Raw genomic sequence first — 18112 nt, forward strand, 5'->3', positions numbered from 1 at the left:
GATGACTCCTATGTTTCAAATGCTCTGACACTTGCTCAACTTCAGCAAGTGATTTCTTGCAATTTTCAGCATCTTTAGGAAAATCTACTTTAGAATTAATCTCCTAATATTCACTTTTCAGCTGTATTCTATTCAGAATCAAACCTGTTAGACCTGCCTTCTGCTGAGTAAGTCCTTTGCTTCCTTACTTACACAATTTTATTTTCTTAATGATAACATCTATGATTGCAAATCACGCCTGACAAATTCTTCTTAAGGTCTTTTCCCTTGTTTTCCTGCAAAACCAATTTAGTCTTGTTTTAACTATAAAACCTAACTTATTAATCAACAATTCTTGTTAAGTGCAGAAATATTCTATTACCAAAAATCCATGTATGAATTAATTATTTTTACTCTTTTATTGCAAGTATATAATCATTAAATAGTTGGATGTGTTTTAACTGGTATTGAAAGACATCTAAGATACAATGTTAAGGCAAAAAGTGAGTTAGAAAATAGTGTGTTTTTATACTTACAGCCATGTGTATAAATATATTTGAACATGAGCGAATAATGTTAAAATATGTTAGTACATACATGGAAAAAATCTGCCATAAAATGCAGAAAACTTAATAATATTCCTTTCTTAAGTGGGATCGTAGTGAACATTCATTTCTTATATCTGTATGTGTTATTTTTGGCAAATGAGGTTTTATTTTGTTTTGATTTCTTATAATAAAACATGGGAAAAAACCAGAAGCATGTAAATCCACATATTAACAATGACTAGCTTCAGGAGATATGATTATAGGCAATCTTAATTTTCTTCTTGGCTGTGTTTAATATACATGTTAATGAATAAGAGTTATCAGTTTAGGCAATGCAAGGTAGAATCATATTAATGGACTAAAGTTTAAAAACTCCCTCATTTATGGTACTTATAAAAACATCTCATTCTTTATACACTTTTTCTTTGTAAATATGATTTTACATATATGGTTAATTTTATTTTAATGAAATTTATTTATTAATAAACTGCCTTAAATGTGTGAACATTGTTAAATCACCAAACCAAAGGTAATACATCACAGCTAAGTTATTGCTTGACTTTCTCAAAAACTTCTCTGGTTGATTGCCTGGAGATTAGCAATTAAGTAAGATTTTTTTTTAAATTATATTTTGGTTCTTTATTTTCCTTACCTTTTGTCCTTGTGGTTTTGCCATTTTTTTTTTTTTTTATATAGGGTCACAGGTAATGACAGTAAAATAACAATATACTGCCTTTCATATACAACAGGGAAAAGACATTAGGAAGATTAGTTTCTATTTATAAGAAACATTGAAACCATAAAAGAATAAAAAATCATATTCAGTAAGCCCTTGTTTTAGATATGTCTTTCCCCTACATTGCAATGTGCTGAATCACTCTTTCTTATGAACCACATGAATATTTAGGTTTCATTAATTTATTTTAAAATTCCCTGTTTTGTTCCTAATTATCGTCTTAATTTTTCTTACTATTATTGTCTCTTTTTGCTTCTTCAGTCATTGCCAGCAATATTTAAGGTCTCTGATAGTTAATGGTAATGTCAGAGGACATTTTCTGGATCCAAGCCAATCATAACATCTTTCAGTAATGTTCATATATATCAAGCTTGCCAGCTACTTACCAGTGCATACAGAAGATAAATGTACACTACTGTACTACCAAGGATAAAAGAATCCAAGCCATCTGACTGCTAGCAGCCTAATTTTTACATAGCTGTTTATAATTCTCATCATGTTATAGCAATAGGATTTATTAATCCTTCTGACATTTTTCTCTTTGACAGCTTCTCAGCTTCTGTTATATCCTTCTTGGATGGGTAAGTACTATATGCTATTCTGAAACTGTGAGTCAAGTTTTGTATGTTGAGACTGTTTTAGACACTTAGTCTACTAAAGTGTAACAACTTGGATTTAACCCTATCAAAGATAAAAAAAATAGGGCTCAAGGGTTCAAGAAAAGTGAAATGAAGAAAAGTGAATTTAGAGATGTCATTGCAATGGAGCCTTTCAATATTTTTAACTCAGAGTGGGTTAAACTATAACTTACATTATAGTTTCTACGGGCAGGCCTTAGCATTTTACTCCAAATGGAAAACATACTTTTAAGACAGCTACATTCTTTCAAGAATATTCAAATGGTTTGATTTAGGAATATTTTTGCTATAATATTTTGAATTTTACATCTTTTTAACTCTACATTTTCAAATTAATTTCAAATCATTAATAATTAGTTAAAACCACCAATTCAAGGTGGTATTTGTCTCTTTATTGTGTATTACATTTTATTTAATTACTATTAAATAAGATTTGAAAATATATATTATATACGTTAAATACAAACAGTAAAAACAGAACAAAATTATTCAAAGGATGTGTGTGTGTGTGTGTGTGTGTGTGTGTGTGTGTGTGTGTAGATCCACATACTAACAATGACTAACTCCAGGAGATAGAATTATAAGCCATCCTAATTTTCTTACTTCTTATATATAATACTTTTATTTATATATACAAACACCTGAATTTATCATTTATTACAGCCAAGCTCTAAACAAGGTTATGCTGCTAGAATCTATAGCAAAAAGGAGAGAAAATATTTAAATTCTGTTATTCCCTTTGTCCAGTAAAAGAAATCAAGTATTTTGTTTAATGTGGACAGATACATTTCTTTATGCCAGTGAATCCAGAAGCAATTCAGGCATATAAAATATAGTAGTTAGATTCATGTTGTCAACCATAAATTTACCCAGAAATTTTATTCAGATGTGTAATTTATATTACCCATCTGATCGGATCTTTGTCTGATCTGTTGCTTGAAAATTGAAATCCTATCTTAGTTTTGTCTTAAGTTAGTCTCTTAAGTTAATGAAAATTTTGTTATATAAAATAAAGATGATATGGTTTCATGTTACTTCCTCATGATCTAATTTGATACATTTAGTTTAAAATTTTAAAAGGAAAATATAGTTATGAGATGATCTCACTCAAATTTCAGGTGTTTCACACTTTTGTCAAGTGATAAATGCTGTTTCTGTTATGATTATTTAAAATTTTGAGATGAACAACTAAAGCAATATACTCTCGTATTATTAGAGAAGGATCCATGATCTTTAGACATTGACATTCTTCTGTGAAAGTTTTGGAGTATGATTACATGTTTCCTCAACTATTCAGATGTTTTCTATCATATTTCTTCAAAGATGTAAAACAAAGTGTTAATTCCTACACATGTAGGAAAAATTCAAACATGTTATGCATTTTGTACATTTGATGCAACTTAGAATCTGTTTTAACCTTAGAAAGGAACTTGTTTGAGATAGTATAATTCTTCACCATCTTATTAGAAAGTCATAGTATTTGTCTAAAGTATTTTGAACACAGGTGTGGCAGTTGCACAGGGTTACACAGGATAAGAAGGGAGTGTTGGTGATTTTCATCTCTGTGTCTATCCGATTTCTTGTGGAGTCTTTTGTCTGATGTAGTTTAACTCAAAATCATTGCTATATATAGCCAAATTGTGTAATTTCCCAGAGATTCAGAAAACTGGTAAGTAACCAATGGAGAACCAATTAACTAATGATTAATTTTCACATACGTTCTTATTCATTAAAAAAATGGGGGAAGAAAAGAAAAATATGGTATACTCTAGATTCATCAGTTTCAATCTCTTTTTATGGTATACAGTAAAGTTCTAGAAAATGTCACAAGGTTAAAAAAATTTGATTTTTATGTCACTAGTCTTTATTAATGACTATCAGAGATCCTTTTAAAGTCAGTGTTTATTTTAAATTTTCAGTAATTTACAAAATAATGTTTTATATTCATGTCATTAAAATGACATTTCACCAAGAGCAACTCCATTTCCCCAAATTAGCACATCCTCATATTTTCTTTCTGAAGTCACATAAATGAATTAAATATTTTGTAACTGTTGTTATCTCATGCATGGTAGAAAAGTTTGGACCATTGCTAATAATAATAATTAGTAATTTTATATACATATATAAATCTATGTATAAAATTTATGTAAAAAATTACTGCTTGATTATTCCTCATAAGATGTTAGACCAGAGAAAGTACAGGCCACAAAAGATAGCTCTGGAAGTGACAGTAACAGATTTAAAGCATTGGATTACCTGGTTTTGTAACACTTATTAATAAATAAAGATTAATTTCAGAATATTATTAGGATATCTATAATTCTTTCAAAATTCAACTACATAGAGCTTCACAGTTTGAGGAGGGTCAGTGGTGTCGAAGAGGTCATAAAAAGGTTGTTGCATCTCACTCTTCACACATCACGAATTCATGATTTTAAGAGAATTATTAATTGTTGGGGTGCTAATTTTCCATTAACTATTTTAAATTGTAATTAATGACAAAGTGTATATTTTGAATCATAATGGAAATATTTCATATTTTTTAAAAATCCTATATATGATGAAAATCTATGAAAATTTATTTTTATTGAGGTTTGGATTTTTTCAGCATCTTATAAAAGTCAAATTTATAATGTATGGGTGCTTTGTAGAACAAGTACATCTCCAGATAAAGGAAAAACTTACATATACTTACAGAGGCCTCACTTCCCTAAAACCCCAAAGCATCTTGACTCTCTTTTGTATTACTCTTTTAATTTTTACCTAGATCATTTAAGATATACAGATACACAATTTGCAGACATGCAATTTCATAAATACTTTCAGAGATGAGAAATTGAATTACATGCTGTTTACATATTTACCAGGGAACTTTATTGCAGTCATTATATATTTTTTTTTTATTCTCTGGACGATTTTAAAAGATTATAATAGCACTTTTAAGTATTTAATTGTGAATTTCTAAAGAGCAGTGATAAACACGGCAACGTTAGTTTTCTGATATTCTCAAAATTCAAAGAATAATAAAAGCCAATTTCCTTAGTCAATTGTTATATAAATTACTGAATAAGTATTGTGTGATGAGGCTATCAGTGTATAAAATTGTTTTAAAGACCTGGAACATGAATTCAACCTCAATGCAGTATATATGTCTCCATATTCTTCTCAAGAAGCAGAACCTGCCTATTATCAGCATATACAGAATATGGTGGACGTATGTTTTTCATATGAACACCATATCTCTTCCACTAAAATAACCCAGTTCATTCCACGTATGTCAATAGGCAGGGGCCCAGATTGCATCCCTTCATAACCCCCCACACCATAATGAGAGACATATAATTCAGGTCTCATATATAATTAAAGCTCACTGTACTGTTGGTCAGACAGATTGGTTTAGGGATGTGTGAATAATCTGTTAGGTCAGGTTAGGTTACTGCCTTTTGTCCCTATTTGCTACTCTGAAGGAACAAAGTAAAGGAAAGCTGAGATATGAATAGAAACAGAGTCACTATGTCATTGTTTGTGACCTAAAATCTTTTCAGTAACATCTGCCAGTATATTCACCTTTTTAAAAAACGCATTCTTATTTTGAGAATGATTCTTGATAAATGCATTAAGAAATATTGACTTAGTGGGATATATTTTGGGATTTCCAGGTCATTCATTTTCTGTGATGGCCTTGATAATAGTATGTTGGCTGAATCCAAATTTTGTTGTGTGACCAGGATCTAGACTTTCCACAATATTTGTTAAATTAGGGGAAAACGAGGTATTTACATACATATTTTTTACAGTGTGAATGTGTATTTGTGTGTATGCACACGTGTTTAATTTTTTGGGAGATAAGTTAATTACTAAGAAAAGACTATAGCAGAATTACGTTTTCAATCTTTTATTGACATCTAGAGAATATACCACAGCTTCAGACGTTTAACTATTCTAAGGACTCTGGATCTGTTTTTCATTGTCTTTTAGGATCTTTGGAGAAGCTGCATGCATAGAGTCTTATATGACCTGAAGCAGTGCTCCTTTCCCCAATGAAAATGAATAGTTTTCATTCTGTATACTGCTTGTTTCATTCTATATATTGCTGGTATGCATAGCTAGGTATGCCCTGTCTCCTGCTGCCATCCTTATTTCTTCAGTTCTTGAGATCACTGATGGGAGAAAAGGACAATTACTAAATGACATCTACAAAATGCTAAAGTGCTCACCCATCCATAAGATTCTTCTATTTACTGTCCTTATTATTTACGTTGATATTTACTTAATCTAGGATGTACACTCTTAACATATGGGGTGATTTAATAAGACCATGGAAATAAATATTATCCACTGTTCTTTCTTTCATTGAATTAGATGAGATTAAGAATATCTGGGCTAAGGTTTCCACATAAAATGCTATAACATCTTTCGATGTACTCTTTTAAAATATACAGTAGAAGATGCCACTGAAGCATGGTATGCTGTATATTACCAGTGGAATGGACTTGTGCAATTGAGGATATGGTTTGAACCCTCTGGCAAGCACCATGCTTTTTTTTTTTTTTCAATCAATTTTACGTTATCAAATGTCTTGTGGTCACTTTAAGACAAAAACACAATCCCGATATGGTAAAATTTAAATGACTAACCCCATGTTAAAGTCAAATGCTGAACCTAATTTAAAGTTATTTCCCCTTCCTTCTTAGGGAACTTGAAATGAAAGGCAGAGCAGTGATTCTTCACCTTTTCCAGCTAGCCGTCCCTCAGCTTTTTAGCCAAGAACTCTTGAGTCTCCATGGTCAAAGTAGAAGGATGAGGAGAGAAAAGCAGATAAGAGCATTTTATTGATGAATTCAGTCCTTCTGGGCCAGATTCATTGCTCTTGTCAAATTTTTTTTTTCTTATGGACCATTTCTGTGGCTCTCATTGCTGGCCCCCTTTCCTTGGTATGGTCAGGGTCTCTCTTCATTTGTTTGTTCTAACTCAACCTCCAATGCTGACATAATGCATATCGGCCGCTTTGGCTAAGGCCCTAGAAGGTCATCCTTTTGGACAAGATGCCTTATTATGTGAGTACAGGCCAGTCCTCCTATTGCTAGATCCACACTTAGTACATCAGCTTCTTACATTTTTGACCCACCATCAGGGCACATGATGTGATTTTGCACCTGTGACCTTCTGCTATTTCCCTTTTAGCTTTCTCAAGCATGGGTCAAGAACCATTCTCAGTGTCACACCCCCTTCAGTGACACATGTAAGATTCCTTGACTGGTCTGTTGAAGTTTCTCTCACCAACTCAGGATTAGTTTTACCCTCCACTTTTTGAAGTATGGGTGTAGGAGGGATTATGAGAGAGGACAGAGTATACGATTCAGTATTCCGCTCTCTCCAAAGAAATATTCTTCAAATATTCTGTCTTTATTTTCCAACTCTCAACCATTTGCATCATTGATGTAACTGAGGGAATTCATTTTAATTATCAACTTGAATTTCTATAAATGATCCATCTATTATGTATTGGTGACTAGGCAAAAATTTTATTTTTAACATGCTGTTATATTAATTTATATTCTAGAATTTTGTTTCATATTTTAGAATTTCCTTCAACTAACTAATGCGTGTCCTAAGGTCATAAACTGTGACTTTTATTCCTTTTATTTTTCATATTGGTCCTGACACAGATAAGTCATCATTAACTCTTTTTGGATGGATAATTGAATCAGACTTTAAAAAGAGAAAAAAGAAAGTTGGGAGCTAGATCCTGAATGGGGAAAACCTAAATCATAGATAGAAAATACAAATGTTGATATCAGTAGAGCCTAATTGGAGTAGTACTTCAGAGGAAAGATAATGTATAAAGCACTTTCATATTTAAAACATGTCACAAATTCTTCGACACACCTCCCATCAGGCCAAGTCTATGTCCACTCCCCTTGAGCCTAGAGATGGTCTTTGTGACCACCTCAATGAATACACTACAAAAGTGATAGTGCCTTACTCTGTCTGAGGCTTGATTTTAAAAGTTCATGTAGCTTTTGTAGGTCTCTCTTGGGACACTTGCTTTGGGAGGCTTTAGCAACCAAAAAATCTAGCAGTTCTGAGGACACCAGGTAGAGAGAGAAATCAAGACAGTTGGAATGGAAATATTTCATTTTAAGCCAAATTTGGAGGAATTATGAAGCAGTTGGGATTTGCTTTGTTCACCAAACAAAAAAAAAAAATCTCATTTCAGACTCTGTACACTGCAAAGTATTTTCAAATAAGGTTACAGATTCCAGTCAAAGATCGAATTCAAGATTGGCCTTTGTTAAGAATCAAGAAAGATCTAAGTTCATGTTTTACAAGCCCTCTTAAAGAGACAAAAAGCCTTCTAAGCATGCTAAGACTGTGCTTCACAGATACTGTCTGTAAACAATAGGACATCAAGGAATTTTAAGTATTTTCCCCACAGCAGCTTTAAAAGTATCCCAAGATAGAAAAGAGCTTTCCCAAAAGATATTTCTGATAGTGTATTTTCTCTAATAGGAAGAACTATAAATCAATTCACAAAAAACCCACATAATTTTAAAGAAATTTTATCAGATGAGACTAAAAGGACAGAGACAATATAAAATTAAAAGAAGACTTAGACTCGAAAATTTCCATGGGCTGGAATCAGGCTGAGAAAATATTCAGATTCAAACACAAATTATTTCTCTAAAAAAAGAAGGATGACTCAGAAACCAAAATCAGGACCCAGAAGGCAGAGTTGTAGAAAAAACATTTCTAGGCAATAAAACTAAGCCATTATTAAGAAACTGGCAACAGATACCCAGCTGGATTTCAGAAATACTATGAATCAGTGACTCTGTTTGTCTCCCATTTGATATATTTTGAATGCGCGTATATAGAGCAGTCATCCCATACCTGAGCCACCAGTATATGTTGGCTTTATGGTGGGGAGATAACTTGTCTATTCAGTTCACAGGTCTTAAGACTGAGAGAAACAGTAATGAAGAAGCTGTACTGAAAGAACAACAACCAGAGAGCCTCATATGTGCCCAAATCTGATTTAGACAAGTTGCTGCAACTTGGACCTGAGTCTGATGCTATAGTATAGGATATGAGATATGTGGGGGTCTTGGGAGTGAGTGGGTGTGTTTTACATGTAAAAAGTGTAAATACTTTGTGGAAAGAAGGTGGACTGTGCCTCCAAGTTCTTTGACACTCAACAGTTCAAGAAGTGGGGGCCTGTATGCCTGCTCTCCCGGAACCTGGACAGGATGTTGTAACTGCCTCATAAGATAGAATGTAGTAGAAGGAATGCTGTGTGACTTTGGATAAAAATCCGTGCAGCTTCTGCCAGTTTTTCTAGGGACATTTGCTGCAGAAGACCATCAGCCACCATATAAAAAACCCAGCTACCTTGAGGCTACCACGTGGAGATATCAGGTGGAGAAACCATATTTAAAGAGAAGTGATGACCAACCAGCAACCCCAGTTGTCTGGCACTCACTGTTTGAGTCTTTCAAGCTACTCAAGTGTTGAAGTCTTCAAGATAACCCCATCCCTGACACGAGACACTGTGCAACTACTGCATGGGAAACTCAAGTCAGGGGAGAACTGACTGAGCCCACTGAAGTGCTGGATTCATGAACAAATAAATGATGCTGCTGTTTTCAGCCACTATCTTGGGCTGCTACACAGCAACAGATAGTCAGAACAAGAACTATAAAATACTGAGAACTTTTTTTCCTTTAGAAAATACATGAAAAATTAACTAGTTGTAGACTTTATTTTACCAATATGGTTTAGATCAAGATTCCTGATAGCAGCGCTATGGACATTTGAGGCCAAATAATTTTTGTTACTGTGTTTTATTGAATGTTTTATTGAATGTGTTTTATTGAATGTTTAGCAGCATCTCTGCCCTGTTCTCACTAGATGCCAATGGCACATAATCCTTCTAGTTGTGACTACTAAAAATGTCTCCAGACATTTCCAGAAGAGGCAAAATCACTCTTGGTTGAGAATCACTAGTTTAGATAAATTTAAGGGAAGAATGGTAGGAGAAAAATAAATCCTGGGAAAGAAAAGAGTATGGAAAAAAAAGAGTATGAAACTTTCTAGCCTAAATAGCAAATAATTTATATCAAGTCCTCTAATAATAAACCATAAAGTAGAGACACTATTGAAACAAGCGTATTCTAGAATCAGATGTTCTGTTTGCAAAATCTTCAAAATATCCATGTTGTCCATACTTGTGTAACTACATAGGATTAGAGGCCCATTAAGTTATGGGGTTATTGAGGTTCACCTTGACTAATTGTTTTATTTGTTTCTGGCAATTTTGTATCTCTTATTTCAGGCTTCAGCTGATTTTTCATGTTATTTTCTATTGTTTCAGTAAAAAAGTACTTTTAGAAACTAATGGCTTTCCAAGAGATGAGTTTTGTCCCTCAGATAACCCCATAATTTAGCATTTCAAGCTTTTAAAATACTTATCAAGAAACAGTTGCTAATTGAAACCAATGAGCTATGCTGTACATTTCTGACAGCATAATGTACCTCTTCAAATTTTGGTAATAATAATTGCATGGCAACTTACAATTCAGAAAGGAAACACTATCAGAATTTTTAGCCATGAAAAAAAAAAGGATTAGGGTTTGGAGTGAGGGGACATTAGATTTTAGTAAGAATCCTTGTTTTCTCCTGTAGTGTGAATATTTTAAACTATTAACACATTTCTGGTTTTTCACTTTTATAGAATCCATATTCTTATATAAGCCATTTAAGAATGGGTGTTAGTTATAAAGCAGAAACTAACACACCATTGTAAAACAATTATACTCCAATAAAGATGTTAAAAAAAAAAGAATGGGCTCTGTGTAGTCTGTTGTAATTTATTAGATTTGTTTCAAACTTTTCTTTCTGAACTAGGGTTATTACGATAATTATAATTTCTAGTTTTCCTTTTTTTTCTAATTGTTTAATCATCCAGAAGGAGGTTGGTTGGCCAAGAAGACAGTGAATGCGTTCATTTTGTTTCCATCTTGGGACCAATAATACTGCCATTGTTTCCTAACGATTCTGTTTCTAGTGTTGATTGTCATAAGCAGTAAGAAACCATGAGAAAGTTAGTGGAAATTCAGTTTTACAATTGGACAGTGAAAATCTATCACCAGAACAATGAAGACAGCTCAGGGTGTAGTTTATAGTGCTAGGAGGTGAGAAGCATTAACTACATGTTTAATGGGCAAGGGATTCTCCTATGCTCCCAATGTAGCATCATGTTTCTACTGGAAGTCTAAGTAAGCTAGTGCCTCATAATATTCTGGACTTAACTTTCAAATATACAAGACATTATCTTTTTCTTGGTAATTGGCATGTCACTATTATAAGACATATGTCTGTCATCAGTTGACAGCTACCACTTATCAGAGGGATAGGACATTCATTGCACAGAGCATTCAAATAGATTAAATAAATTTTCTTCTTTTTACAAAACTTTACATGGTGCGATGACATGTAAATTGATTTGTAAACTATTCATAACTTCTAGATGGGTTTACCTCTTTCATTTTTCAGGAAGGAAGGACTTGTCAAGTTGGATTGATCTGGCATGCCAGTACATTAGCCCTTCTATAACTGATTTTCATTTTAATGTTACTCTCTTTTTTGCAAGGGCAAGATGCTAAATGAGATGAGATAATTTACATTTTGTCACATTTGCTTTCAAAGATTAATGTACACCAACAAGAGGAATCAAAAAGATAATATTAGGTAGAGCGAAGTTATGAAGCAAAGGCAGTAAGTTACTATTGAAAAGCAAAATTAGATGGTATGTTGTTTATTAAAATGGTTTCTTATCATTTATTCAAAATAAATGAACAGAGCAGTAATACCTAAGAGCTTACATTTTGAAATGTGGCAGATTTGAGAATGAAACCTAGATCTGCAGTCTTATGGTCCTGTGATATTCATTTACTTCTCCAGTGCTTTTATGTTCACACATACACCAAAAGGAACAAGGGCAACTCTTTAAAAGGTTTTGTGTATGAATGAACATCCCTAAATCAATTTAAATATTATTATTAATATTATTGTTATACTTTTTAAAATAAAAGGACAATTTATATATTGATTATTATATATAATCGATAAGGTTCAACTCATATAATGACATAAATTATCATGTGACTTATGGTGGAATTCTTACAACTTCACGGTTATTTCTCAAATGTGTCATATGATCGGAAATGATACTGAAAATTTTTTGTTCACTTTTGCTTGCAGCTGTCTTATTCTGACTCATAACATACGTATATTACTTTAATAGATTCTCAAATGATGCCTTTCTATTTCTCCTTCCTTTTCTTCTCTCCCTCCTTCCATTCTTCCTTTCTTCCTTTCTCCCTCTCTCACTCCCTCCCTTACTCCTTCCCATTCACCCTGTATATTTACTGAAGATTTAATATGTGTCAGATACAGAGATAGACCCTGCAAACATAACACTGAGAACACTGGAGCATTTGTTCCCAAGGTACAACCCCTCTAATAGAAGCAGAAAAGTCATGACATTAAGAAGAATTAAATACTAACCTGTGTGTGGCAAACGAACAAAAAAATATCACAAAGGAACAAGACATTGATTATGTTTTCTTTCTGTGTTTACTTCATTCCCCAACTTGTCCATACCTGGAATATATATTGTTGCACCGTTTAATGGATGTCTATAAGGTGTTCTTTCTAACAGAAATTTAGTTCTGTTGTTTCAAATATGAAATTTCTATAATGGTTATGATGACTCACAGATACAGTATAACCTAGTCACTGTGTGTACTCACTATGTGTATCTTTCATAGTCTGCTTCTACCTTAACTGTCTAACGTTATTTTGTATGCAAAATATCGAAAAATCTTTATTTTTATTTAATTCTGTTTGGCTTATATTTTGTTCTGACCTCCTGTCATAGATCACAGTAGATCACAGTACTTTTGAGAAAGTAGGGCTCAATACCTTAATAGATCAGTCAATAAATGATGAAATGAATGAATAAACACATGATTGATGAACTGAATGATTGGCTGACTGAATGAGAACCATATGGCATATTTTTCTTGGTGTTCTCTGTGCCTAGAATATCTTTTCTTATGTATGTACATATCCCAGGCTTCAGTTTCCTGCCATTTCATTCTCCTTTGATCAAATCAGTTGATAATGCCATCCTAATAAGTTATTGTTTATGTTAAACATTTTTCTATTAAATCCTTTTTGACATACCTTATGCCAATGTTTTCTTGTTTCATTTCCATGCCTTCTCAGATAGCTAACATGTAGAGAATCATCCATTGCATGCCTTCATCAATATTTTGATAAAACTATCTTTTTCTAAAGCCTAGAGTCTTCCAAAATTTACATATATATGTATATACACAAGTATATAGATATATATATTTCTATATATATATACACACATATGTGTGTGTGTGTGTATATATATATATATATATATATCTCTACATAAGCTCGTGTGTGTGTGTTTTTGTATACATGCATCCCTTTATAGTGGAGGTACATGATCTTAAAATCCCATAAATACTAATATATTTAATAGGTGTTCCCCCTTATAAGCCTGTGGCTATAACAAATGTATGTTTTATTATGTGATAACCTAAGAATATGAATTAAAATTTTCAGAATAAGATATAAGATATATCCTCAGAGAGTAGGGTCAACCTAATGCTTGTTGGTTTAAATATTTGACAGCTGTTCGAACATATTGTCATTTGGAAGGGGAAAAATGAACCAGTTCATCAAAATCAACAATATTCACAGAGGGAGTTGTATAGTGTCAGAGCTACCTTTAAATTAAATGTAGCCTTAAAGAAAAAAAATCATTTAAACCATCTATTGTACAAAAGAAGACACTAGTTAATGGCAACCCGCTTATCTTCACCAGAAGCAGAACTGCTGAATGTAATACCATGCATGTCATTGTGTGTGTGTGTGTGTGTGTGTGTGTGTGTGTGTGTGTATTGTGTAGCCTTATATATTTTAGTGGAGCATTTCACAGTAATTAACTCGAATGAAAACTTGTTCTACACAGATTTTCAGAATAAATAGTTGGCAGTTACATATGGACTAAACTGTTGCACTGCTAACCTTTTAACAAAATCTCTTTCCATGAAACAATTTTATTAATGCTCATTATTACTCTCATGGTGGGATGGTGGCTTTTCATTTTTCGATTTAATGACTGTAGATCAATATGTATTGGGTCGTGGAAACATACAGACTCTGTTGGGGATGGGAATCAAAGTAGGAAAATATTGTCTACAGCTGGCAGCTACCATTTATGTGAAAACTCAAGGGAGTTTTTCCTTCTTGATACCTGGATAGAACCGGTATACTCCATCCACATTTCTTTCAAAATTAATTTTGTTTATGTTGTGGCTAAAAGGTGAAAATCTGAAAAACACTATGTTCTGTTTCCAGTTTTAATGATTAATGATCAAAGAAAAATCCAATTGTCAAAAATAATAATTTTGCCATGAGTCACAGTGACACCAGATGACAAAGAAAGTTTTATCAAACTGGAATTTTAACTCATGAAATGTTGGACACAACTGCATCCTCCAATGGCTCATTTATTCTGTGCTGATAATATATAGCCTAGAACATTGAATTCACTCAGGTTTAATGAGTTTTTGCTTTTGACATACACACTATGAAGATTTTTTTATTTATTGTGGTCAAGTATTGATTGCATTTTTCATGGATCAGGAACTGGTAAACATCTTAATTTTGAAAAACACTGTTTTGTTTTTCCTCTGCTATAATTTTATTTTTTCTTAAATTAGGGTATTATATTTTATTGATACAAGGTGAATAAGAATAAATTTTATATTTATACATTTCAAAAATATTTAAACTTTAAAAATCTTCGGATATCTTTTCAATATATAATGCATTTTTATTTTTTTATTCTCCAAACGTTTTTTCCTACTAAAATTTCAAATCTGTTTTTTAAAAAATTTTATAAGTGGATGAAGTAGGGAACTGCCACAAATTTGCAGTCTAAAGAACTTTATTTTATAAATGGGTACTTATACAATATGAGAAGCTATCTCTAGTTTATGACAATATATCAAAATAGAAAACTTCTTCATTTAAAACTGTAGTATCCATTCCCAGGGCTGGGCAGGCTTCATGGGCATGTGACCTACGAATTTGAACAGGGTCCCACACTTAGAAGGACGCCGTTCTTGGTTTATGCCTCTGCTATTGCTATCTCGAAATTCTTAAAAATTTTTAACAAGGAGCCCCACATTTTCATTTTGTGCTGGGCCATTGAAATTATTCACTGTGCCCCAACACAGAGTAACATGGAAAATATCAAACTATCCATGTTTGTATAATTTGATATATTAGCAATTTTAATGTAAAAATACTAATTTAAATAACTAAATTTGTGAGGTGACAGACTATCTAGTTTCCTTTTTTTGCCTCCTCCTGTTCTTTATTCCAAATTAAAAGGTATCTTCTACAATTGGACAAAAATTTGTACTACTGAAATGAAAAGTAATAACCAATAACCGTATTTTCATGCGTATGACAGTGCAGTGACCATCTACGCACAAAATTTTGAGTTCACATTTTTGACTACAGTTGACCCTTGAGCAATGTGGGGTTGAACTGTCTGGGCCCACTTACACACCAATTTTTTTCAATAGTAAATACTACAGTATTTACCAAGGTTGGCTGAATCTGAGAATGCTGAACCAAGGTTGGTTGAATCTGAGGCTCTGATGAAACTGCAGATACAGAGAAACCTTGCATAAAGAAGGCTGAGGACCAACTATAAGTTATGTTTGAGCATGGAGGGTTGGTGCCCCTAACCCTCTTGTTGTTCAAGCATCAACAGTATTTCCAAATTCTGTGATAGACCTGCTTTGGTACCTTTCCCATTTTCTCTTTATTAGGCCAGTATTTCTATCTCCCAGTTATTTTGAGTGGTGAATGAAACTGATTTAAGACAGAACGCTTTTCCTGGAAGTGGAGCCAGAGACAGTGATTATGAATACGTTTTGAGAAATTGCTTTCTAGAAAGATTACATAATGTCGTATTGTCCATAGTAGATGTACAAGATTATTTACCACAACTTTATCAGCAGAGAGTTAATGTGAAAAGGGAATCCAATCACTGGTGTCCAATTTGATTGTGAAAAGCAGCAGCTCGTTTTTAATTTAATTTACTGTATCAGCGATTAATGAAGTTGCAAGTTTTTTCATTTATATGTTGGCTGTTCTTATGCCTGTTTTGCTTTTTCCATTGTAGTGTAAGTTGGAATTACTATTGTTTATTGTCTATAAAAAACAATGATATCATAAGCATAACCTTTATTTGAAGTAAAGTTTTACCAAGGTCAGTGATTAATAATTCTCAGTTGACACTAAGATCAGAAAAAAAATGGACTCAACTTGCAGAATTAGGACCTTTTTGTCCATATGTATAAAAGTTTACACCAAATGAGAATATTAACACAGAAATAAAGTGAGATTCTAAAATTTCTGTCTCTACTGATGTGTATATATGTATACACACACACACACACACACACACACACACACACACACACACACATATACATACATACCTGTCTCTTTGACAGTGTTTATAAGTAGATCTGTGAAACTCTCAAAGTCTCTTTAAAGATCCAGGACCTGTAATCATGAATAACTCTTAAAAATATTCAGAATATAGTTTAATCATAAATCTTCTATGGCTGCTTGTGATAAAATAACCATCTCTTAGGGTTTATAAATATCAAGCTTTTTTAGTACCTCTGCCTGCAGGTATAAAAGTGACCCGATTCTCATACTTATTATTATCAATATGTACATATGCCGGATATGTAAAATATAATGACCAAAGGATGTTTCTGTCAGACAGAGACTTGAAAAGAAAAATATGGTCTGGTGCTTTTTTTCTTCCCACTTGTCATTTGGAGAGTCCAGTATGTTTCATGCTTTGGGAAATGTGCCAGTCCCTGAAACAGGAGACATATTGAGGTCCTTGCCTTATTTCCCTCGCTGCTATAGAACATATTATAAATGGAAAATTCATATCCTATTAGAAATAGCATAAAATAATCAAAGTTATTTTCTTAAGTGCTGAACAGTTCCCCGTAGAAAACTCTCCAAAACCCAATCTGTAAAACCCTATCCATCTTTCAGAAGTCCAATAGGTTTCCAATTCCCTTATGAAAACTTCCTTACTTCTCACTTTCCTTTGAGGTATGACAGTTCTTAATAGTGTACATCATAAAGTGTAGCATTTAATTATGTACCACTAATACAGCTGCTTAGCGGCAAATAAAACAATGCACTGTAGCTAGTTTAAGCAGAAACTAAGAGAGAGAGAGAGATCGTATAGTTTACAGAATCTTACAAGACACAAATATTGGTGTTCGAAGTCTATGTTGGCAGGAACAATGCTTCAGATACAGACAGTTCTGGAAAAGGCAACATTTTCCTTCCTCAGCCTCCAACAAACCCCAGAACAAAATTAAAATTCTCTCTGTTTGAATATGATTAGATGGGTCTGGAGGACATGCCAGCACTTTTCTATAAGAAAGATTTCAAATTCTAATTCTGCTTAAAATTTGAGAAAGTGAGGCAATAACACAGGAAGTTACCTAAAACAAGAGGCTGCTCAGTGTAAATGAGGGAACACAAAATATGAAATATACTATCTCCCATGATATGATTGTTACAGCGTGTGTGTTTTTTTTGTTATTCCTAAAAGCATTTAAATCTTAGAAGTGTTAAGTCGTGTGCCATGCTTCTTCGTACAGACCTGGTGTCCTCTTTACCTGGATTCAAAGCTTTGTTCCATTAGTGTGACTTTGAAAGAAAGAAAATTGATTTTGCTATCACCAATCAAATTAACTCATCAACAAATGTTGGATAATAAAATCTGTCTCATAGGGTGATTGTTAGAACTGAAGGAAACAGCTTAAGTTCCCAGGACAAATACTAGGTACTTTATAACCTTTGTTTCTTGTCTTTCTCCCTTATACATTATTCTATAAACATTTATCAATACAGTGATGAGCACATCAAATTTACTGAAACAATTGCTCTATTTTCTGCTATGTAGGCTCATTAATAAAAATTACAGAAGAATTTAGAACTTAGTTGTAGTAAACATGTTTTATCACCCATCATACAAAAAC

General features: G+C 32.9%; 1 protein-coding gene across 4 annotated transcripts in view; it reads left to right on the forward strand.

Annotated features, from left to right (window-relative positions):
* The window catches only part of MGAT4C (MGAT4 family member C), a 611229-nt gene that overhangs the window by 90146 nt on the left and 502971 nt on the right, over positions 1 to 18112 (forward strand). For 2 of the 4 annotated variants that reach the window (XM_060305864.1, XM_060305862.1), the window contains exons 2-3: positions 122 to 167; positions 1812 to 1844. The exons of 1 other annotated variant lie outside the window; for it this stretch is intronic. The gene's annotated coding sequence lies outside the window, so the exon portion shown is untranslated. The remainder of the gene's footprint in view (positions 1 to 121; positions 168 to 1811; positions 1845 to 18112) is intronic. One more of the 4 variants, XM_060305865.1, reaches the window with a different exon arrangement.

This window comes from Globicephala melas, chromosome 10 (assembly GCF_963455315.2).
Source record: "Globicephala melas chromosome 10, mGloMel1.2, whole genome shotgun sequence".
Lineage (NCBI taxonomy): Eukaryota > Metazoa > Chordata > Mammalia > Artiodactyla > Delphinidae > Globicephala > Globicephala melas.